The sequence below is a fragment of the Bubalus bubalis genome, chromosome 1 (genome assembly GCF_019923935.1).
Source record: "Bubalus bubalis isolate 160015118507 breed Murrah chromosome 1, NDDB_SH_1, whole genome shotgun sequence".
NCBI lineage: Eukaryota > Metazoa > Chordata > Mammalia > Artiodactyla > Bovidae > Bubalus > Bubalus bubalis.
The window spans coordinates 137,886,182-137,910,851 of NC_059157.1; the positions used below are offsets into that span (position 1 = coordinate 137,886,182).

Sequence of the window (24,670 nt, forward strand, 5' to 3'; positions counted from 1 at the left end):
TTGGTATTTCTGATTGTATTATGATTATATAAAAGCTATAAGTTTAAGAAGGGTTTTCCAGGTGGCACTAGTGGAAAAGAATCCACCTGACAATGCATGAGACGCAGGAGACTTGGGTTCGATCCATGGGTTGGAATGATCCCCTGGAGGAGGACACGGCAATCCACTCCAGTATTCTTTCCTGGAGAATCCCATGGACAAAGGAGCCTGGAAGGCTACAGTCCATCGATTTACAAAGAGTCAGACATGACTAACGTGACTTAGCACATACACACATAAGCTTAGGATATGCACAGGTGGTTTCAAATTTATACACACTTATATTATGTTTAATAAGAGTAATGTTAAAAAATACAAGTCCCTGATACATAGTTTCTGTTTAAAAGAGTTCTTAAAGTCCTTTAAACATGATAAGCACTGAACTAGATAACCCTTACTATCTCCTGCAGCTCTAAAATTGTTTACTTTCCTTTCTGCATCAATCATATGTCATTAATCAGTTTCAACTTATTAATAAGTCTATTTACTGCACATGAATAAAGAAGCAGACTTCAACCTTTCAAGAATTTGAAGATTCCCCAGTGGCACAGTGGATAGGAATCTGCCTGCCAATGCAGGAGACATGGATTCAGTTCTTGGTCCAGGAAGATTCCACATGCCATCAAGCAATTGAGACCAAGCTCAAGAGCCTGTGAGCCACAACTACTGAGCCTACATACGAAAACTACTGTATCCCGCACACTCTATGACCTGCAAGTCACAACTTGCCCACGTGCTGCAACTACTGAGGCCCCACACCTAGAGTCTGTGCTCTGCAACAAGAGGGGCCAGTACAATGAGAAGCCCACACAGGGCAACTTAAGGTAGCCTCCATTCACCACAATTAGAGAAAGCTGATGCACAACAAAAAAAAGACCTAGTGTAACCAAAAATTAATTAATTAATTGAAAAAAAGATTTTGAGCTAATGAAACTTATTAGAAGCTTACAAATTCATGTCTCCATTAAGTCTTCTAATGAATATTACACTTATGCAAACATGATGTTTTACTTGTTTACATAATTCCACGCACAGGTAAATGTAAGTGACTGAACTTATACACAAGGTTGAAATCTCTGTACCAAAATACAAAATGTCTACATGTGCTGTGCTTAGTCGCTCAGTCATGTCTGACTCTTTGCGACCCCATGGACTGTAGCCCGCCAGGCTCCTCCTGCCATGGGGATTCTCTATGCAAGAATACCTAAAAAGTTAAAGAAAAAACTTGTTTAAGCCTTTATAGTTAAAGTTTTGATACCATAGTGGGTTGCTATGCTGTCATCCAGGGAATCTTCCCACCACAGGGATCGAACCCAGGTCTCCCACGTTGCAGGTGGATTTTTACCATCTGAGCCACCAGACAAAAGTGCTTGCTAACTTTGTAAGAAAATACCACATTCTGACTTTTCTCTGTCCTATTAGCTTCCCACAAGATAAAACGACTGCTCTGTAAGGATGAACTTTTAAGTATATGAAAATAGTGGCTTTGCCATCATTTAGGAGCTTTATGTTTCTATGTTTATTTTTTACTGCAAAGTCAAAATCATGCAAAATGTTTAAAATTTTTTTTTAGTTATGCATTTGGTATATGACTGACAAATGATCAAACATTTACATTTTAAAATATTTTATAATTTTGCATTTATAAGTCTGCTTGATTAAAGACGTTACCTTGTCCTTTTCCTTCTGCTGCTTAAAACCAGCTGTTTTAAATTCTATTGCACCTGCTGCAGAAGAACTTAGTAAGACTTGCTAAGAAAGGATATTTTTATTGCCTCCATAAATCAGGTGATAAACCATGTTCTATGGTCAAATTTTAAAAACATTCAGAATATTGTTTTTATTTTCCTACTATGTTTGTTATTTTTCATCAGGTATGTCTAGATTTGAAGTGTAATCAATTATTAAATACACAATTCTTTTTCAAGAAAAAAGGAGGGAAAAAATTCCACACATCATAGTTTGGTAAGCCTAGATTAGGAATGGAGAAAAAGGTATTTGCATTTCAACCCTGCCAATAGAGAACTAGGTAATTATTATTATTATTATTATTTTTAGGTAATTCTACCTGTCTTACCCCTAGTTTTTTTTTTTTTTTTCAAAAATAAAAATAAAGACAGAAAAAACTAATGTGTTTACTAACTGATACTTGTATTAATCAAGAATATTTGCAACTTTAGGTATCAAAACTTCAACTATAAAGGCTTAAACAAGTTTTTTCTTTAACTTTTTAAGGATTCAGCACTCTCATCAAGGGAGTTGCTTTTCTCCCACATAAAAAGAGGTTGAGCCCTTAAACTACAAGAAATATTAGTTACGCTAATCAAAAGACACCCAGGTGCTACCATATGTCTCCTCTCCCGAATCTGGCCACTGACTTTTAATCTTCCTTGTTACATGCCATAGTTCCATGAACTACATTTGCTTCAGTAAATAAGTCATATCTGTCTACTTTACACCAAAAAGCAGTGCTATATTTTTCCTGAATACGCCTCCCATCACACCCTAGGGTAGTCCCTCTTCTATCTCACTTTGCAGAACTGGGACATACATTCATATAAATTAAAAAAGCACACTGAACAGAGAGGGCAACATGATTAGCAGAATTGGTTTAAACCAGTATTTCTTAATGGGAAAACCAGGAATATTTTAATTGGAAAATTCTTTGTTATGCAAGACAGTTCTGCATACACCAGGACACTTAGTATCTACAACCCAAGGGCATTTAATGTCAGTATCACCTCTTAGTTCTTTTGACACTCTAAAATATCCTCTGTTCAGTTCAGTTCAGTTACTCAGTTGTGTACGACTCTTTGCAACCCCATGGACTGCAGCATGCAAGGCTTCCCTGTCCATCACCAACTCCCGGAGCCTACTCAAACTCATGTCCATTGTGTTGGTAATACCATCCAACCATCTCATCCTCTGTCATCCCCTTCTCCTCCCACATTCAATCTTCCCAGCATCAGGGTCTTTTTCAATGAGTCAGTTCTTTGCATCAGGTGGCCAAAGTATTTTAGCTTCAGCTCCAGCATCAGTCCTTCCAATGAATATTCAGGACTGACTTCTTTTAGGATTGACTGGTTGGATATCCTTGCAGTCCAGATCAGATCAGATCAGATCAGTCACTCAGTTGTGTCCAACTCTTTGTGACCCCATGAATCTCAGCACGCCAGGCCTCCCTGTCCATTACAAACTCCCAGAGTTCACTCAGACTCACGTCCATCGAGTCAGTGATGCCATCCAGCCATCTCATCCTCTGTCGTCCCCTTCTCCTCCTGCGCCCAGTCCCTCCCAGCATCAGAGTCTTTTCCAATGAGTCAACTCTTCTCATGAGGTGGCCAAAGTACTGGAGTTTCAGCTTTAGCATCAGTCCTTCCAAAGAAATCCCAGGGCTGATCTCCTTCAGAATGGACTGGTTGGATCTCCTTGCAGTCCAAGGGACTCTCAAGAGTCTTCTCCAACACCACAGTTCAAAAGCATCAATTCTTCGGCACTCAGCCTTCTTCACAGTCCAACTCTCACATCCATACATGACCACAGGAAAAACCATAGCCTTGACTAGACGGACCTTTGTTGGCAAAGTAATGTCTCTGCTTTTGAATATGCTATCTAGGTTGGTCATAACTTTCCTTTCAAGGAGTAAGCGTCTTTTAATTTCATGGCTGCAGTCACCATCTGTAGTGATTTTGGAGCCCAGAAAAATAAAGTCTGACACTGTTTCCCCATCTATTTTCCATGAAGTGATGAGACCAGATGCCATGATCTTCGTTTTCTGAATGTTGAGCTTTAAGCCAACCTTTTCACTCTCCACTTTCACTCTCAAAATTTCTAAATGTTCCTTAGAGGTACAGCACTTCCATTAGTTGAAGTTGGGCACATTTCCACCCTGAACAAGGCTGAAATTCTGTTGCAAATTCAGAAAAATGATGAATGGGTACCTGGCAGGCAATCATAATGCCAACAATGAATTCTAAGTTCCCTTTTAGTTCTAACGTCTACAGTTCTGTGAAGATGCATTAGCTTAGACAAACACATTTGATTCTTTAAAAAAAAAAATTGCATTCCAACATTGCATTCTCACAGGCAAAAAACTTTATAACATTTTCCAGTGTATACAGAATTATTTATTTCTTCTTTCTTCAGCACAATATTGTTACACTAACCTAGTAATGCAATCTGTAAATTTTTTCAGATAGTTTGTTATTTTTTTTTGTTGGAAAATCAATGTTTTAATTCATATTGGAAAGTAGAAGAGAAATCAAAAACACCAAACAGAAACAAAAAGAGCCAATGGTTATACCAACGGTGGTCTTAAGTCCATGGTTCAGAAGAAAAGTGAGAGTGGAAGAACATGAACTCCTGAACTCATTCTGAGTACTGAAATATTTGCCAGTTCTTTTCCACTGACAGTTCTAAGTAAGGTGTCTACATCGCACTAAGTGCAATGAAATTGAAATGCTCTCATTTCACATAGTTCTAGTGTAGGCTCTGTACATACGATAACAGAGGTCTTGTCTTGTTCATCTTGTGCTGTGTGTGCTCAGTCACTTCAGTCATGTCCAACTCTTTGCGACCTATGGACTGTAGCCCACCAGGCTCCTCTGTCCATGGGATTCTCCAGGCAAGAATACTGAAATGGGTCACTGTTCCCTACTCCAGGGGAATCTTCCCAACCCAGGAATCGAACCCATATCTCCGGTGTCTCCTGCATTGCAGGCAGGTTCTTTACCCACTGAGCCACCTGGGAAGCCTATTAGCACACTAAGACCCCCTAAACCTTGTTCCCATTAGCTCATGGTATCAGAATGTGGAGAAGCAAATCTACAGATCTGTCTCCTGACTACCTTCATAAGGCACGAAACTGGTCTGTTATCAACTGCACACAGGCCTCCTGAATGCGTGGTTTCTCCAGCCGTGCAGAGCCCCTTAAACTGCTGCTGTAAGCGACATATACAGTAAACAAGGGCACCAGTATAAAGACAAATGTTAATTTAATACTGTCAGAGCAGCATTCCGCATACTCTCATGGAGCACAGGATACAGGATATGTTCCTATTGTGTCATCAAGGATACAAGTTTAGTGAATAAATGAGTTTCTAGGGAAAAATTATACAATAAAATTCTTTTCTGTCTTCACAAAAATTTTTGTATCCTATTTTTGTGTGCTTAAATTATAATGGAGAAGGCAATGGCATCCCACTCCAGTACTCTTGCCTGGAAAATCCCATGGACGGAGGAGCCTGGTAGAATGCAGTCCATGGCATCACTAAGAGTCAGACAAAACTGAGCGACTTCACTTTCACTTTTCACTTTCATGCATTGGAGAAGGAAATGGCAACCCACTCCAGTGTTCTTGCCTGGAGAATCCCAGGGACGGGGGAGCCTGGTGGGCTGCCATCTATTGGGTCACACAGAGTTGGACACAACTGAAGCAACTTAGCAGCAGCAGCAGCATTTTATAAATGTTCTCAAACACTGAGAAAATTAGAATAAAATTTCTTTGCTTCTCACCTAAAAGCAATGATTTCTGGAGCCCTTGGATTCTGTAGAAGTTCCTCTAGGTTTAGCAGTGGGCATGTTGGAGGAAGAACAGAGCAAAGAAGGTCAATAGTTTAAGCTTGACATTTTACACCTGCTTTAACTATGCATTCTCTTATATATATATACATATATATATATATATTATATATTACAGCAAATATACAGCAAAATGTGTATATATATATATATATAATTTATTTGTATTCTGTGTAAAATTTTGGCATAAATGCAACTATTATAAATAGTTTGGGAATCACTGGTCTACAATATTGGATAGGTGCTACTCTTGGTTGCTTCATTCCCAGGAATGGAAAATGTCTTCAAAGCTCAACAAAGTCCACTTTCCAGAAATAGTTAACCATTGTTCCAAGGCAAGTTACCTTGATGATATCCATTAAAAAAGTAGGGACTGGAATTTTTTCTTCATTTATGTCAACAGCACTGCTCCCTGGAGACAGAAATGCAAACTGCCCTTGAAGAGAAGAAGGTGCTGTGCAAGGTGCTAGGGAAATAAATTAATAAGACTATCTTCCAACAAGGAGTTCACTAGACAGCACATAGCAGAGATGTAAATACATCTCATTGTCTTAAAGAACCAGTTCAACCTACAGCCTTCTAAAGAACAGAAACATATCATAGACATCATCCTTTCAACCACAGTAATTTAACTAAAAGCAGACAACTTATACACGTTCAGCAAATTATATTCTCTCTACCTGAAATTTGAAATTAGGTCAGTGATTCTGAGTCAGTGATTAAGAAGAAGAGATGTGGAACTGTACAGCAAAAAAGGATCCACGCTGGCACTTAGGTAGGATCAAGTCACACATGGACTGAAATTATGAAGAAGCAGGGACTGAGGCCCTTGCAAAGATACTCAGTTTGCAGAAGTAAATAAAATAAATATGCAAAGAAAGAAATAAAGAGAAAGAATAAATGTCCTAAAGATAGAAGAAACTACATTTTTCCAGTTTGCATGAAGCCCAGTGAAACCGCTGACAAATGAATTCCCTGTTATTTCTCAAGATCTTTGTAATGAGCCCCTTTAGGAAGCAGCTAGAGTGGGTGTGGCTTCCTCTTTCTTCAGTCAAATAATTGGTAACTAGAAGCAGGATATTGGAAGGCAACTGTATACAAAACTCTCTGGAAGCCACACAGATGTTATCATTATCCACGGTATACCAACGTATTGACTTTTGAATTTCCTCTTTATCTTTCATTCTTTATATTCTTTGTATTCCTTGCTGCCTATACCTCTCTCCCTCATTTTACTAATATTCATCTTAATTTTTTATTTTGAAAAAGTGCTTGAAAATTTACTGTACAGTTTAAGAATTTATTTATATATTGGCTTCTAATATACTCTTACATTTGTATAAGATAATTATACATATTCTCTACAATTGTACATATATTAAATGACAGTATCATAAACACTGTTCAATGAGATTTTATGAAAGAAGTATTTATTTCCATTCTTAGTTTTTCAATTTCACCCCCCAACTCTGAATAGTACACAAGTATTATTACCGGTTTACAGGCAATTCAAAGATACCATGTCACATCAACCTTTCCAACATAATCCTTGTTGTATTGTTTATCTATACTTTTTCAACTAAGAAACAAAATAAAAGTTGTATTATCTTTTTGGTCATAGATTCTGAATACTAGACTTAGAAATTTTCTTGTTAGTGGAATAAGAACTAAAACATGAACAATTCATATTCTAAATAATATTTTAGAAAATATTTTTGGAGCTTATAGACAAAATGTGTTTTAAGACTCAGGGCCCTGTAGACTACTACTTCTAAGTAAAACCATTTGAAAGTTTGACATGAATTAAGGAAATGAAATGCAGTAAGCTCTCCATGTCATAAAACAGCAGGCTTTCGTACATTCAAGCTGCATGGGCTTTGGCATTCAGTTCTAAATGGACTCAAATTAGGCAGTAATGATCAAGGCCAAGAAAATCCTGGTGAGTAATGACCAGATGTGAAGAACTAATGGTCAAGGGCATGTTGGACAATTATCGTCTACTGGGTTTTAATCCCCAAGAAATATTATTTACTGAGGCTTCTACTTTGATCACAGCCTTAAATGGATGCTGAGCATTGATTTTTATTTATTTTTTTTTACTAGCTTCTATTTACATCTACATGCTGAATTTCACAAAAAGCATGAATTCACCTATGCCTTTACAAAGAGGACACTCAATATCAGTTACTGTATCATCGGGTTTAACTAACAAACAAAATGTAGCAAAGTAGGAAAATATTTAAAAAGCTATATTAAGAAGTACATAATTTTGTATAACACTTTACATATAGTATATACATTATCCTCATAAAAACATATGAGATAAAAATAGTCAAATTTAGTATTGGCTTCTTATAGGTAAGGAATACTTATAGCTGTATTTCATTTAATACTAAAACCATATAATTTTCCCTATTTTAATTACGAAAAATTAGAGATGGGGATAGGTTTAGTAACTTGTCTTTAAAGATGCCCAACTATCTCTGTTCATGGTAAGCTTAGCATGTCAGTAATTTTTTCCATGATGCCCAAGGCTAAAAGAGAAAGGTAATGCACATCTAGTTTGGCAACTTTAGGAGCTCCCAGACTCCTTTCTCCAGTGAGACAGCCATAACAAGTAAAAATCTCATAAAAACTGACCATTTAAAGTTCATGAAAATTGTCTAAAGGTGTACAGTATAAAAGGAAACATTTGTTCAAGAAAATCTACTCAATCTCAGTACAAATAGTAAGAATCTGTTGCTTGAGCCACAGCCTGCTTCCTCCCTTCCCTCCCACCAGCTCTGTGTGATTCAAACTACAGGCCAAATGAAAGAAAGTGAAAGTCGCTCAGTCCTGTCTGACTTTTTGTGACCCCATGGACTATACAGTCCATGGAATTCTCCAGGCCAGAATACTGGAGTGGGTAGCCTTTCCCTTCTCCGGGGGATCTTCTCAACCCAGGTATCGAACCCAGGTCTTCCATATTGCAGCCAGATTTTTTACCAGCTGAGTCACATAGATGGGGTCAAAAATTCAATGCTCCCTGTCCCTCCAACACTCAGACACGGGCTATGATATCTCCACAGAGGGCCAGGCCACCAGCATACCGCATCCTCCTCCTTCTCTGTGTTGCACAAATTCCAGGCAAGTGTGACCAAGAAGGCAGGGATTCACTTTTTCCAAACAGTCCAACTCACAACACAGAGCTTTTAGGACAAGCCTGACAGATGAAGAATACTGGAACTCAGTAGCACTTGATCCAGCTTACTTATAGAGTGAAGTTCCATACTAACAAAGACAAAGCAAAAAGATCAAAGGCTACTATTCCACACAGCATTCTGCTTTTACATCTGAGATGCTAAAAAGCTCTACACAGTCAGCAAAAACAAAACCGGGAGCTGACTGTGGCTCAGACATTGAACACCTTATTGCCAAATTCAGACTTAAACTGAAGAAAGTAGGGAAAACCACTAGACCATTCAGGTATGACCTAAATCAAGACCCTTATGATTATACAGTTGAAGTGAGAAATAATTTAAGGGACTAGATCTGATAGAAAGAGTGCCTGATGAACTATGGATGGAGGTTCGTGACACTGTACAGGAGACAGGGATGAAGACAATCCCCAGGAAAAAGAAATGCAAAAAAGCAAAATGGCTGTCTGGGGAGGCCTTACAAATAGCTGTGAGAAGAAGAAAAGTGAAAAGAAAAGGGGAAAAGGAAAGATAAAAGCATCTGAATACAGAGTTCCAAAGAATAGCAAGAAGAGATAAGAAAGCCTTCCTCAGCGATTAGTGCAAAGAAATAGAGGAAAACAACAGAATGGGAAAGACTAGAGATCTCTTCAAGAAAATTAGAGATACCAAGGGAACATTTCATGCAAAGATGGGCTCGATAAAGGACAGAAATGGTATGGACCTAACAGAAGCAGAAGATATTAAGAAGAGGTGGCAAGAATACACAGAAGAACTGTACAAAAAAGATCTTCATGACTCAGATAATCATTATGGTGTGGTCACTCACCTAGAGCCAGATATCCTGGAATGTGAAGTCAAGTGGGCCTTAGAGAGCATCACTAAGGCATCACGAACAAAGTTAGTGGAGGTGATAGAATTCCAGTTGAGCTATTTCAAATCCTAAAAGATGATGCTGTGAAAAGTGCTGCACTCAATATGTCAGCAAATTTGGAAAACTCAGCAGTGGCCACAGGACTGGAAAGGGTCAGTTTTCATTCCAATCCCAAAGAAAGGCAATGCCAAAGAATGCTCAAACTACCGCACAATTGCACTCATCTCACACGCTAGGAAAGTAATGCTCAAAATTCTCCAAGCCAGGCTTCAGCAATGCGTGAACCACGAACTTCCAGATGTTCAAGCTGGTTTTAGAAAAGGCAAAGGAACCAGAGATCAAATTGCCAACATCCGCTGGATCATGGAAAAAGCAAGAGAGTTCCAGAAAAACATCTTTCTGCTTTATTGACTATGCCAAAGCCTTTGACTGTGTGGATCACAATAAACTGTGGAAAATTCTGAAAAATATGGGAATACCAGACCACCTGACCTGCCTCTTGAGAAATCTATATGCAGGTCAGGAAGCACCAGTTAGAACTGGACGTGGAACAACAGACTGGTTCCAAATAGGAGAAGGAGTACGTCAAGGCTGCATATTGTCACCCTGCTTATTTAACTTATATGCAGAGTATATCATGAGAAACACTGGGCTGGAAGAAGCACAAGCTGGAATTAGATTGCTGGGAGATATATCAATAACCTCAGATATGCAGATGACACCACCCTTATGGCAGAAAGTGAAGAGGAACTAAAAAGCCTCTTGATGAAAGTGAAAGAGGAGAGTGAAAAAGTTGGCTTGAAGCTCAACATTCAGAAAACGAAGATCATGGCATCTGGTCCCATCACTTCATGGGAAATAGATGGGGAAACAGTGGAAACAGTGTCAGACTTTATTTTGGCGGGCTCCAAAATCACTGCAGATGGTGATTGCAGCCATGAAATTAAAAGACGCTTACTCCTTGGAAGGAAAGTTATGATGAACCTAGATAGCATATTCCAAAGCAGAGACACTACTTTGCCAACAAAGGTCCATCTAGTCAAGGCTATGGTTTTTCCTGTGGTCATGTATGGATGTGAGAGTTGGACTGTGAAGAAAGCTGAGCACTGAAGAATTGATGCTTTTGAACTGTGGTGTTGGAGAAGACTCTTGAGAGTCCCTTGGACTGCAAGGAGATCCAACCAGTCCACTCTGAAGGAGATCAGCCCTGGGATTTCTTTGAAAGGAATGATGCTAAAGCTGAAACCCCAGTACTTTGGCCACCTCATGTGAAGAGTTGACTCATTGGAAAAGACTCTGATGCTGGGAGGGATTGGGGGCAGGAGGAGAAGGGGACGATAGAGGATGAGATGGCTGGATGGCATCACTGACTCGATGGATGTGAGTTGAGTGAACTCCGGGAGTTGGTGCTGGACAGGGAGGCCTGGCGTGCTGTGATTTTTGGGGTCGCAAAGAGTCGGATGCTACTGAGCGACTGAACTGAACTGAACAGCTATGTGTGATATGGACAGAGGCAGATAGATTAACAGAGAAATTGGTGAAAAAGAAAGTCAAAGATATCCCTGCTAAATCCATGACCATCCAAGATGCTAACTCGAATTCACAGGAATAGATAAGAATAAGGTATGTTGAAGAAGGTTAATATAACAAATATCATAAATAAATACTTGCTCTTTCTTCTTTCTGCTTCTATAAAAATTACCAAATTATATAAAGTAATAATTATGACAACATATTGTTGGGTTAGTAAAATACAGAAATGTAATATCTATATAAAATAATAGCATAAAATGAAGAGAGGAAATACACCTATAAAGAAATTAAGAGTTATAAATCTCAGAATTAAGTACAAATCTGAAGCAGATTATAATACATTGAGATAAATATGGTTAAATACTAGAGAAACTACTAAGAAAATATCTCACAATCTATAATAAAAACTCATTGAAGGAATTAAAATGTTATTTCAGAAAACACTTACTTTATGCAAAAATATGAAGTAAGGAAAGAACAGAGAAACAAAAAACCCATGAGAGTTACATAGAATCAAAAGTAAAGGGTAGATGTAGATCCAGTTATGTCAAAAACTATATAATAAACATTAAATGTAAAACTCCAATCAAAAGGCAGAGATTCTCAGATTACATAAAACAACATCCAGCTATGTGCTGTCTACAAAAGTATGTGTAGTATACAACCAGCAACCATAAGAAAGTGGAATGGCTATAATACTATTAGAAAGCATAGTTTTAGGACAAAAAAAATTGTTACTGAGACAAAGGACATTTTATTTTAATACAAGAATCAAACTATCAAGAAGATAGGAAAATATAAAAAGTATGTATGTGCCTTAAAGCAAAGTGTCCAAAAATACAAAGTAATATCTGACAGGATAAAGGAAGAAACAGACGATAGTACTTGGAGACTTTACATTCTGTAATGCACAGAACACCTACAGAGCTTCAATAAGGAAATCGAAGGCTGAATGACAAACTAAACCTAATAGGATAATACACCAAACAACAGCAGAACAGACATTCTCCTTAAGAATATTTTCTAGAATTGATCATATATTAGAGCATTAAACAAGTCTCAATCAATTTAAATGATTAACACAATACAGAGTATGTTCTCCAATGTCAAGGGACTGAAACCAGAAATCAGTAACAAAAAAAGATTGGAAAATGCACAGGTTTTTGAAAATTAAACAATATCCTCATAAATAAACAATGGTTTAAGGATGAAATCAAAAGAAAAATGGAAAATAGCTTGAGATAAATGAAAATTAAAATGAAGATATAATATACCAAAACTAATGGGATGTAGCTAATACTTGGACTTCCCAGGTGGTGCTAATGGTAAAGAATCTGCCTGCCAATGCAGGAGACTTAAGAGACGTAGGTTCAGTCCCTGGGGTTGGGAAGATCCCCTGGAGAAGGGCATGGCAACCTACTCCAGTATTCTTGCTTGGAGAATCCCATGGACAGAGGAGACTGGCAGGCTACAGTCCATAGCGTTGTAAAGAGTCAGACACGACTGAAGCGACTTAGCATGTATGCAGCTAATACATAGCTTAAGTAGAAATTTATAACCTGAAACACCTATATTAACAAAGAAGAAAGATTACAAATAAATAACCTAAATTTCCACTTTCAGAACTTAGAAAAAGAAGTACAAATCAAATATACCCAATTGCTACTTCTGTGGCTTCTTTGGAGAAATGTCTTTTCAAATTTTTTTGCTCACTTTTACTTAGGTTTTAGTTAAAGGGCTTCCTTATATATTTTGGATATTAATCCCTTAATTAGATATATAGTCTAAAAAATTTTTCCCATTCTAGAAGCTGTTTTTCCACTCTGTTATTTGTATTCTTTGCTATGTAGATTTTTGTTTGACATAGTCCCACTTTTAAGTTTCTCCTTCTTTGTGCTTTTGAGCTCATATCTAAGAAGTCACTGCCAAGACCATTACCATGAAGCTTTTCCCCTACATTTTCCCCAAAGAGTTTTATATTTCCATGTCTTATATCTAAATATTTAATCCATTTGTGGTTGATGTTTGTATATAGTGTAAAGTAAGGATCCAAATTCATTCTTTCATATGTGAATATTCAGTTGTTCCAACAGCATATTTTGAAGAGACTTGTATAGCTATGACTGATTCATTTTGCTGTATGGCAGAAACTGACACAATATTGTAGAGAAAAGTATCCTCCAATTAAAAATAAATTTCAAAAAATGAAAAAAATTGCTCTGACATTTTGCATTTCCTGAAGAATTGCTTTTCTCTTCTTTGTTGATTCTTATCTTTCCTTTTCTTGGAATTGTTTCTAACTTGATGAATTACAAGCTTAATATAGAAATAAAGAAAGATTCTGTTAGTCGTTCCATTGTGTCTGACTCTTTTTGACCCCATGGACTGTAGCCTGCCATGCTTCATAAAAGCACATCTAATACAGTTATGTAAAGTTTAAAAATAAAATAAAATTAAAAAAATAAATAAATAAATAAAATAAAATAAATTCTTTTTTATTACTAAATTAAATTGGAAACAATAAAAAAAAGGAAATACTGGACACCACCATATTCATTTCCTTTCTACATTGCTTTTCATATGGTAGCTGCTTTTAGCAATCAAACTTAAAATCCAGTTTTGTAAATATATGATGGCATTCCCAGGTGGCTCAATGGTAAAGAATCTACCTGCAATGCAGGAGACATGGGTTCAACCCCTGAGTCAGGAAGATCCCCTGGAGAAGGAAATTGCAACTCATTCCAAGATTCTTGCCTGGGAAATTCCATGGACACAGGAGCCTGGCAGGCTACAGTCCATGGGGTCATAAAAAGAGTTGCACATGACTTAGTGACTGCTGCTGCTGCTAAGTCGCTTCAGTCCTGTCCGACTCTGTGCGACCCCATAGACAGCAGCCCACCAGGCTCCACCGTCCCGGGGATTCTCCAGGCAAGAACACTGGAGTGGGTTGCCATTTCCTTCTCCAATGCATGAAAGTGAAAAGTGAGAGTGAAGTCGCTCAGTTCTGTCTGACTCTTCTCGACCGATGGACTGCAGCCTACCAGGCGTCTCTGTCCATGGGATTTTCCAGGCAAGAGTACTGGAGTGGGGTGCCATTGCCTTTTCCAGACTTAGTTACTAAATAACAACAAAAATACATGATAGCATCAAAAGAGATACAGTACAATCTAATGTTGAAACAATGAATTTCAAGCTAGCAATTTGCATAGTATTCAATAGATGTTTGACAGATGTCAAATATCTTTGTGTTTTCCTTTAAAAATTAAAATATCCTGTGATGCTATTCTGTGACCCTTCTATGAGTTTTACTTTAGTGCCCTACTGCTTTGGAAACACTCTCCCTAGTAGATACCCTTGGTAAGCGGCAGAATATGTATTCACATGTCTAATTTTATAATTACTAACTCTCCACTTATTTCATGAAGCCAAAGTGCTGAGTGCCTTAATCAAAATGATTTAATCTCTGAAATAGGGTGCAATATCATCAAAATTCAGAATATTATAACTTTTATCAGATTCAAATTAAAGTCAAATGGTGAAATCAGCCTGGGTTAGCAAAACGAAGAAACTGTTAAATTTAGAAGGAGAATCATTTCAGAAAGAACTTGAGTTTTGACAAAGAATTGGATCAGTTATTAGCATTGCATTCTGAGGACCATTTAGTTAGACAATCACCTAAGCACAAGTCTAATAGGTAAAAAGTAAAGTTGTGTTTCACAGAAGGTTTTGAACATTTGGGCTTCTCTGGTGGCTCAGACGGTAAAGAATTTACCTGCAATGCAGGTTGGATCCTTGGATCAATAAGATCCCCTGGAAAAGGGAATGGCTATCCACTCCAGTATTCTTTCCTGGAAAATTTCATGGACAGAGGAACCTGGTGGGCTATATATAGTCCATGGGGTCACACAGAGTCAGACATTTCAGATTTCAAAGCAAGTCTTTCAAATTTAACCTACAATCTAGTAACGTGAAAAGTAAAGTTGCAAATTCATTTCAGACACAATTTAAGAGGAAAACAACAGTAACAAGTGTACATGTTTCTCTGTCATTGTGGTTTCTAGCACAGTATTCGGAGAAGGCAATGGCAACCCACTCCAGTACTCTTGCCTGAAAAATCCCATGGACGGAGGAGCCTGGTAGGCTGCAGTCCATGGGGTCGTGAAGAGTTGGACACGATTGAGCGACTTCACTTTCACTCTTCACTTTCATACATTGGAGAAGGAAATGGTAACCCACTCCAGTATTCTTGCCTGGAGAATCCCAGGGACAGCAGAGCCTGGTGGGCTGCCATCTATGGGGTCACACAGAGTCAGGACACGACTGAAGCGACTTAGCAGCAGCAGCAGCACAGTATTAACAAACAAATATTTTTATTGAGAATCTAGAGCCTATTTTAAGAATATTAAATTGGCTTTAGGCCAAAAGGGAATAAAATCCTAGCTGGTCCATTCATTTACTAGGTGTCTCAATGTCCCTGAGCTTGAGTCTTCATAATGTATGCAATGAGAGTATTCTCACAAAATTGTTACAGCATCAAGTGAGAAAAGCCTGAAATACTTAGCATAGTTTCCAGCATACTCATAGCTTGTGGTATCAATATTATTTGTTATTTCTAAGAGAATTATTAATCTCTTTAATTGCCCTTAATATCCAAATAGTAAATTCAGAGTATCTATTCTTAAAAAGAAAATGAAAGGAAAGTCACATATGCAAAGTCAATTTCAATCATCCACAGTAATGAGAAAACATAAATCCCAAAGCCCTTCTACTAATGGTTGTCATGTTACACACACACACACACACATACACATTGCCCTTTTAAAGAATCAATTAGGACCTAGGTTTGGTATTTTAAAAAAATTATTTTAAGTAAAAGTGAGTGCTTACAGTAAGAATTCTACCTTAAAAATCTATTTCATATCCAAAATGGTAGGAGTGGAGTGTTTCTATTTACCCTTTTCTAATAAATTAGGAAACACACAAAATTAAAGGCTCACAGGCATCATTCATGTCTTTGTCACTTGCATTTCATAAAAATGCCATTTCCATTAAAATGGCATTACATAAAAAAGAGATTTTACCTGGGGGTACTTTTCAGCAGATTAGCCGTCCTAATTACATTTTGCTTGGGCTAATGTTAAAATTAGTTTCTATTCCCAAAGCACATATCAGCTGATAGTAAGAGAAGCACATTGCAACTTTCTAGGCAATGGAAAGAAAGTACCTACAATTAAAGATGTGCCTAATTTAATCCACAGCAATCAGTGAGTACAGGCAGGCAAAAATGACTTAATGCTACTCATAACACTTAAATTTTTGATGAAATTCTACACAGAAAAGTACAGTAAATTAAACATATAAAAGAAAAATATCACAATTGATTTAAATCATACACTGGAAAAGAAAATCTCTTACTGTATAAAATCATCTTCAACTATAAATCAGAAAAGGATGCTTATGAAATTATTTACTCTTTTATAGACAATTAAGACAAGTGATGGATTGATCTGTTTAAATAATTTAATGAAATCACATCTTGATATTTACCAGTCATTTTGAATGTACAATGCCTTAAAGTTCTGTCATGACTTCCAATAGCATATATTAAATATTTACAAGGATGACAAAGCAGCCATATTATGATTCAGTTATCTAAATGAATTTTTTGAAGGTGAAGGTTAGACTGAAGATCTTTTTTTTTATAAGATCAAGGATCCATACTAATATTTTATGCAAGAAAAAGTACAGTAGTAGTTGATGACCAAGAAATATTGATTAGTTGATGTGAGTAGCATCAATAAAGAATAGCTTTCTTCTTGCTCTCACTTTAGAACAGCCTGTCCGAACATTTGAACTTTCCTAAATAGGATTTTTCTGACCTCAAATAATAAAAATAAAATTCAATTCAACACCCATTTACTGCACACCTATTATATGTAAAGCATTGTACAACGTATAGTCTTGTGAAGGGCACTACACCAAGACAGGAAGCTGTCCCTTTACCATGCCTCTGCCTCAAGGAGTTTGTAATGAATTAGGGCAGTTCTTCTCAAACAGTGATATGCCTGGGTATCACCCAGTGATCTTGGTCTGGGGTGTAGCCTAGAACTCTGCACTTCTAACAAGCTCCCTGGTGATGTCCATACTGCTGATTAACAGACTACACTGGAGAAGCAAGGGATTTAGAGGCAAACAAAAATAGTAATTAATAAAAAGAGTACTACAAGCTCCATAATGGGCAGAAGAGGAAGAGATTGCTCCAACTAGAAAAGAAAGCAGGAGTGGGGAATTTAAAGAGTAATACACAGGCAATGGCACCCCACTCCAGTACTCTTGCCTGGAAAATCCCATGGACGGAGGAGCCCGGTAGGCTGCAGTCCATGGGGTCGCTCAGAGTCGGACAGGACTGAGTGACTTCACTTTCACTTTTCACCTTCATGCATTGGAGAAGGAAATGGCAACCCACTCCAGTATTCTTGCCTAGAGAATCCCAGGGACGGGGGAGCCTGGTGGGCTGCTGTCTATGGGGTCGCACAGAGTCAGACACGACTGAAGCGACTTAGCAGCAGCAGCAGCACACAGGATAATTGGTATTCTTATGGATCTTGAGGGCTGAGGACTATTTTAATGAACAGAGAAAATAGAAAAAGGCAATAGGGGAAAAACTAACAAATGTCAAGGCAGAGTGGAAAAAAATGTGACATATTTAGAGAGAATACTAAATAATATGGACAAGCCGAATGAGGGGAAATAAAATGAGTTTTCATAATTAGCAAAAAATAAATATTATGCTTAGTGTTTTCATTACTTCTGTTAGTAATCATTGCCCTGCTACTTATAAAGTGCTTTCATGTTATCTTCAGGGTGTTCTTTTCACAACTGTGACAGAGATTTCTGTTGTTGTTGTTATTGTAACTCATTTACAGATAACGATTCTGAAGAAAATATGTTAACTGTCTTCAAACAAGTTTAAATAGTTAATGCTGGATTCAAACTCCAAAATTAAATTTTGCCCTTACAAAGCACTGTCTCCAGGAACTATTTCTAGAGTAAGAAGGAAACAACATATTTTAATTACGAATAACAATCCACAACTAAATTACTCTTTATCACAGTGGCCGGGTAACAAGAAAACCCTTGTCTTTCTTTCTGACTTAATAGGAATTTACCTAATGTTTCACTGTTAAACATGATATACCTTGTTAGTTTCAGTCAAGTTCCTTACAAGGATAAGAAAACAAAATTCCATTCATGGTTTTCAAAGAATTTTGATCAGGAGTATGTATTGAATTATAAAAGAACCACTCCGTTCATCAACATTATGACTTCCCAGATACTATCTATAAATGTAAATTATAGAACACAACTGTGAAAGATAGTCTGTCTTCAATGAGCTGCCATATTAGTCATGGTTGTCATTGTTTACTCCCTAAGTCAGGTCTGACTCTTTGTGACACCATGGACTGTAGCCTGCCAGACTCCTCTGTCCATAGGGTTTCCCAAGTAAGAATTCTGGAGTGGGTTGTCATTTCCTTCTCTAGGGGATATTCCCTAAATTTAATGTATTGAAATCTAATAAAAATTAAATTAAAATGAATATAAATGTTTATTTAAAAACTCTCCCTAATATAATCTTAAAAATCAAAGCTACTGTATACAACCCAAGCATTGAATACTCTATTGCTCTGAAAAAACAGATTCTCATTTTCAGTTTAATTTGCATGCACAATATGATGAATATTAGTCTCTAGTGCTAAAGCAAAAAGTTCAGGAAATAATAAAAGGCTTAAAATGTTAAAAATAAATGTATTTAATTACATACAAACATATACAATCTATATCTATCTATACCAGTATCTCTATCTATTTATAAATATTTATAAATTATAATTGCATTGGGGTACTAAAGTTTGTATAATATTTGAAAATTTTTATATTATTTATTCTTTTTTCTTCTTAACTTATTCTGACACTCTTACTATATGCAATTTTGAAATAAAGTACACTAAAACTAGAAAAAATAATGTGGTAACAATAGGTTTAACTTTTATATTAAAATTAAATATATTCAATATTTGACTCTGGTTAAATTTCTCTTTATCTTGAATTTCTTATTGAAGTGGACATTTTAGGCTTCTTTTTGAGTCTAACACCAAGCAGGTATGTCAGAATAAGTATAAAATATAAAATAATTTAAATTAATATATTTTTAAATATTTGTTTTCACAAGGATAAAATATAGAATGTAAAATAGAAAAAGCAGCAGTTATCCCTTTCCAGTCTGGCTTGTGAGACTCTATAGGGAGTCAATCTGCAATAGTTAAGTGGTTAGTTCTTCTGCCTAGCATCAGTGTTTTCATGGTGACTTTGGAGTTGCCATATATTACTTGCCAGAGAGAGGTCATGGCCAAAGCAGTAAAAGCCCCCTAGACAGTTGCTAATGCATAAAAACTCCAAATCAGGAAACAAGAGAGTGAGAGTGACAAAACCTCTCCAGTAGCTCCACGGTTGGTCAAGAAAGAAGAGAAAAAGAAAGGCAAGAAAGCCAAAGCTCCTCTAGAGAGTGCAGGTGAGCCTGGAGATGGGGATAGTGACACCACCAAAAAAAGAAGAACATAAAAGTGGAAATGGTTCTAAGTAGTGGAGACCACTTTAAGCACTCTGTCAGCTGGAATAAAAAATTAAAACCTTACTGAGAAAAAAATAGAAAATGATTTCTCATGTCAGCACATTATACAAGAAAAAATAATATAATTAAGACATATAAATATCATGAGTCTATTTGCTATATCTGCACCCATATCACTAAAAGTACTTATCCTATTAACTATGCTTTCCCCTTGACATTATAAGGTTCAACTCAGCCAATAAATACTTTGCACCATGCACAGCATTATATTGTACTGAGATTATTGATGGTGCTTCTAATGTTGACCCTGAAAACAATCAATAAGCTGATGCTGACAGATTTAAATGCTAATACCCCCACAGAGGAGTATACCCAATTACCAAGATAATAATTGTCTTCAATTTTAGAAAAGAAACACCCTACATATAGGCTACATATAATAATAAAGAGAACAACATCAATGAGGAGCTATTTTTAGAAGGAGCTGAAGAACTATTCCATGATAGATGGAAGCATTCTGAAGACCTAATGCCCGATATACATCCTGCTGCTAATATCATGGAGTTCTTGTGTTCAGTAAGAGGACAGCTTATTCACCTGCAACTTAGTAAGATGTTCAGTATTTTTTCTATGAGCTATGAAAATTAATTACAGACTATTTAAAATTTAAATTAGTCACTAGTTTAAAATGATGGGAATTAATTTAATATTCTACTATGATATACAAAGTATAATCATATAGTTTAAACCATGGAGAGATAGTTGAATTTTAAAATAAAAAGTAATGTTTGGGTTCATCTTGAACTGGCTAGCTACGATTGTCATTAAGTTTCTAAGGGAGAGAGAGGAATGCTTTAGATGACATCTAAATTTATACCATATAAAATAATTGTGCTCTTCTTAATCACCAATATAATTGTAAAAGTTTCTCTTAAATTTGTATATGTAGCAAGGTGTGTGTGTATGTTAAACATGGAAACCCCAGGTAATGTTAAAAACTGACATGGGTATGTACTGACGTTAAAAATAAATCTAACAGTTACTGAATTCTAAGTACCAGGTATTCGTTCTCCTCTAGTCACAGTTGTAATTTTCTGCAGGATTGCCTAGCCCCTGCTTACTTCCCTCATCTCTTCTTGCTTCTCCCCATGTCTCTCAGAGCCCATTTATTGGGCATTACCTCAATCCCTCAGTGCCTCCTACTTACTCTGCACCATTTACCTGAAATACAATTTACTCTTCTCCATACTTACCTAAATCCAATCCATCCAATGGATTATAAGGAAATTGCTTTTCCCCTCTATTTGTTGGTGTGATCTTATCTGATTAATATTAGTATCCCCACTAGAACATAAAATATACAAGACTACTCCTGTATATGTGAGTTCTATGTCTGTTTTTCCTCACTAGTACACACAGCATCTAGTTTGGGCACTTTTAAAGCATTACTTCAATGAATAATCTATTTACATAGTTTATCACATCCTTTTTTTTTTTTTTTTTAAATCTCATGACCAAGTAATATATTATTTTCCAGGTAGCATGTTATTTTGAACATGGCAAAAATAGCCAAAAGCAGACATTACTAGTTGAGTTTAGACTTTCAAATTTAAAGTAAAATAAGGAAAATAAACTATAATAATGATACATTTCTTCACAGAATTATGGTCAAATAAATTGTAAAACTGTAATATTTGGGTGAAATCAGGAGTCCTTTCTTGAATATCTGTTTTCAGACAACTGTCAAAACACATAAAGAAACAGAACAATAAAATCAAAATCAAATACACTTAAATAGTGCGCTTCTGAATGGGAGTGAGTGTCATTTTGAAAAGAGACACTGGAACACACTTGGAGAAAGAAACAAAGGAAGACACAGGGCAAACGATCCTCAAATGATACCTACCACAGAGCATTCCATATCCATACGTTTACCTAACATCTGGCAGCTTGAATTAATAAAAAGAAACATACTTCCTTTCAAATGTTGAGGTGCTTTCAAATGGAAAATTAACTTTAAGGCTAAATATATATCGCAAATGATGCAATCAAAGTGCATTTAAATCTATTGAAAGGGAACAAAAACAAGTTTCAATAACACTTTAAAATACTGTAAAAGGAATCGCTATGAAGTAATTTTTAATTACGAACTGAAATTGTGACATTATCCCTCAGTAGGAAATATGTGGTTACCTTCTTTAGTGTGCTTCAAGAATGAGATACGTTGAAAAAGAACAAAAACACACTAACTAATATATGAAGTTAAATGATATGCCAGTGGTCAAGCTCTAAAGACTGAGTGCTCTCAAACTCCAAGCATTTCAAAGATGAGAATCTCTATCTCAAGTGCATATTTCATCAAGCCATTATGGACAAGCAGGAAGCACTAAGAGATTGCATCTTTTCCCAAAATAAATTTCTAGTCATATGCCAGAAGTATAATGCATTTTAGATAAATTAACAAAATACAGGTACCCATGTAACTCAAGATATAGCAACATTTCAACTCTGACAGCTTGACTGGCTTAACAATCATTTTATAATTGGTCACAGTGTAAATTTGTCAGGCTGCCTATGAAAAAAATTTATGAAGATGAACTAAATAACAGCTTGACTATCAATTATTTTTTAAGACATTACTACTTACACAATGCTGTGTCAATCCTACATCCAATCTTACTAAATTCAGTTCTCCATCCCTTTAAGATCGTAAACAGTCCTTTCCCCTACACCATAACTTCCTGGAAAGTGAAAGTGAAGTCGATCAGTCGTGTCCGACTCTTTGCGACCCCGTGGACTGTAGCCCACCAGGATCCTCCGTCCATGGGATTCTTCAAGCAATACTGGAGTGGGTTGCCATTTCCTTCTCCAGGGGATGTTCCCGACCCAGGGACTGAACCCAGCTCTCCTGCATTGCAGGCAGACGCTTTAACCTCTGAGCCACCAGGGAAGCCCTAACTTCCTGGGGAAACTGTTAAATAGACATAAGCAGATTGGGCAAAGAGCACTATTAGATTAATGCCCCTTTTATACAAGACAGAATGATTTCCACGGACTAAGGGTGTACACTCTGTCAAATTATTTATGCTCTTGAATTTTCATACAGCTCATTTAATCCTCACATCAACCACATGAAGGGAATAATCATTATCATCCACACTTTAAGTACATAGAAATTGAGGATAAGGCAGGTCAAGTGAATTTCTCAATCTAACTAGTAAATAAAGAATAAGTACAATGAATACAGAGTCTATTTGCTTCCAAAGTTCATATATACTTACAAAAAATTTCTACTACATTTTGACTAAAGTAAAAAGCTTATTGAAACAAACCAATAAAGATGTATAAAGCATAGCAATTCCATAGCATTCCATACCAATTCCTGTCCCACCACCTTTAAGTAACAAATGCAAACAGTGCACAGTATCCCCCCATGCCTTTTTTATTAAGATAATTTTATTAAACTACAGCTGACTCATTGGAAAAGACCTTGATGCTAGGAAAGATTGAAGGCAAAAGGAGAAGAAGGTGGCAGAGGATGAGATAGAGAGCCTCACAGACTCAACGGACATGAACTTGGGCAAACTCCAGGAGATAGAGAGGAACAAGGAGGGTGGGCATGCTGAAGTCCATGGGGTTGCAAAGAGTTGGATACAACTTAGCAAATGAACAAAAAATAGGCAAGTAGTTGATTTACAATGTAATATTAGATTCAGATATACAACATATTGGGCTTCCCTGGTGGCTCAGCTGGTAAAGAATTCACCTGAAATGTGAGAGACCTAGGTTGATCCCCTGGGTTGGGAAGATCCCCTGGAGAAGGGAAAGGCTACCCACTCCAGTATTCTGGCCTGGAGAATTCCATGGACTATATAGTCCATGGGGTCGCAAAGAGTCAGACAAGACAGTGACTTTCACTTTCATACAACATAATATTTGATATTTTTCTAAATTATATTTAATTTAAAGTTATTATAAAATATTTGTTAAGTTTGCTGTGCTATATATTATATCCTTGTATCTTACTTATTTTATACTTGCTGCTACAGCTACTGCTAAGTCGCTTCAGTCGTGTCCGACTCTGTGCGACCCCACAGACGGCAGCCTACCAGGCTCCCCGTCCCTGGGATTCTCCAGGCAAGAACACTGGAGTGGGTTGCCATTTCCTTCTCCAATGCATGAAAGTGAAAAGTGAAAGTGAAGTCTTTCAGTCGTGTCCGACTCTTTGAGACCTCGTGGACTGCAGCCTACCAGGCTCCTCCGTCCATGGGGTTTTCCAGGCAAGAGTACTGGAGTGGGGTGCCATCACCTTCTCCGTATTTTATACCTAGTAGTTTGTAACTTAATTCAGTTCAGTTCAGTTCATTTCAGTCGCTCAGTCGTGTCCAACTCTTTGCGACCCCATGAATCACAGCACACCAGGCCTCCCTGTCCATCACCAACTCCCAGAGTTCACTCAGACTCATGTCCATCGAGTCAGTGATGCCATCCAGCCATTTCATCCTCTGTCGTCCCCTTCTCCTCCTGCCCCCAATCCCTCCCAGCATCAGAGTCTTTTCCAATGAGTCAACTCTTCGCATGAGGTGGCCAAAGTACTGGAGTTTCAGCTTTAGCATCATTCCTTCCAAAGAAATCCCAGGGCTGATCTCCTTCAGAATGGACTGGTTGGATCTCCTTGCATACCATCCCCTATCATTTCACTCCCTCCACCTCTCTCTGAACTGGTAACCAGGAGTTTGTTCTTTGTATCTATGAATATGTTTTTGATATGTTACTCATTTATTTTTTAGATTTCACATATAAGTGAATATATACTTCACTTATATTTTTATTTCTTTG

General features: G+C 37.0%; 1 protein-coding gene and 1 non-coding gene across 4 annotated transcripts in view; one reads left to right on the forward strand and one right to left on the reverse strand.

The window, feature by feature from the left end:
* NAALADL2 (N-acetylated alpha-linked acidic dipeptidase like 2) overlaps positions 1–24,670 on the reverse strand; it is a 1,624,416-nt gene that overhangs the window by 1,299,485 nt on the left and 300,261 nt on the right. The window lies entirely within an intron of this gene.
* On the forward strand, positions 19,460–19,588 carry LOC112587445. The gene has a single exon (XR_003111946.1). It is a non-coding gene; the product is annotated as a small nucleolar RNA SNORA56 (small nucleolar RNA).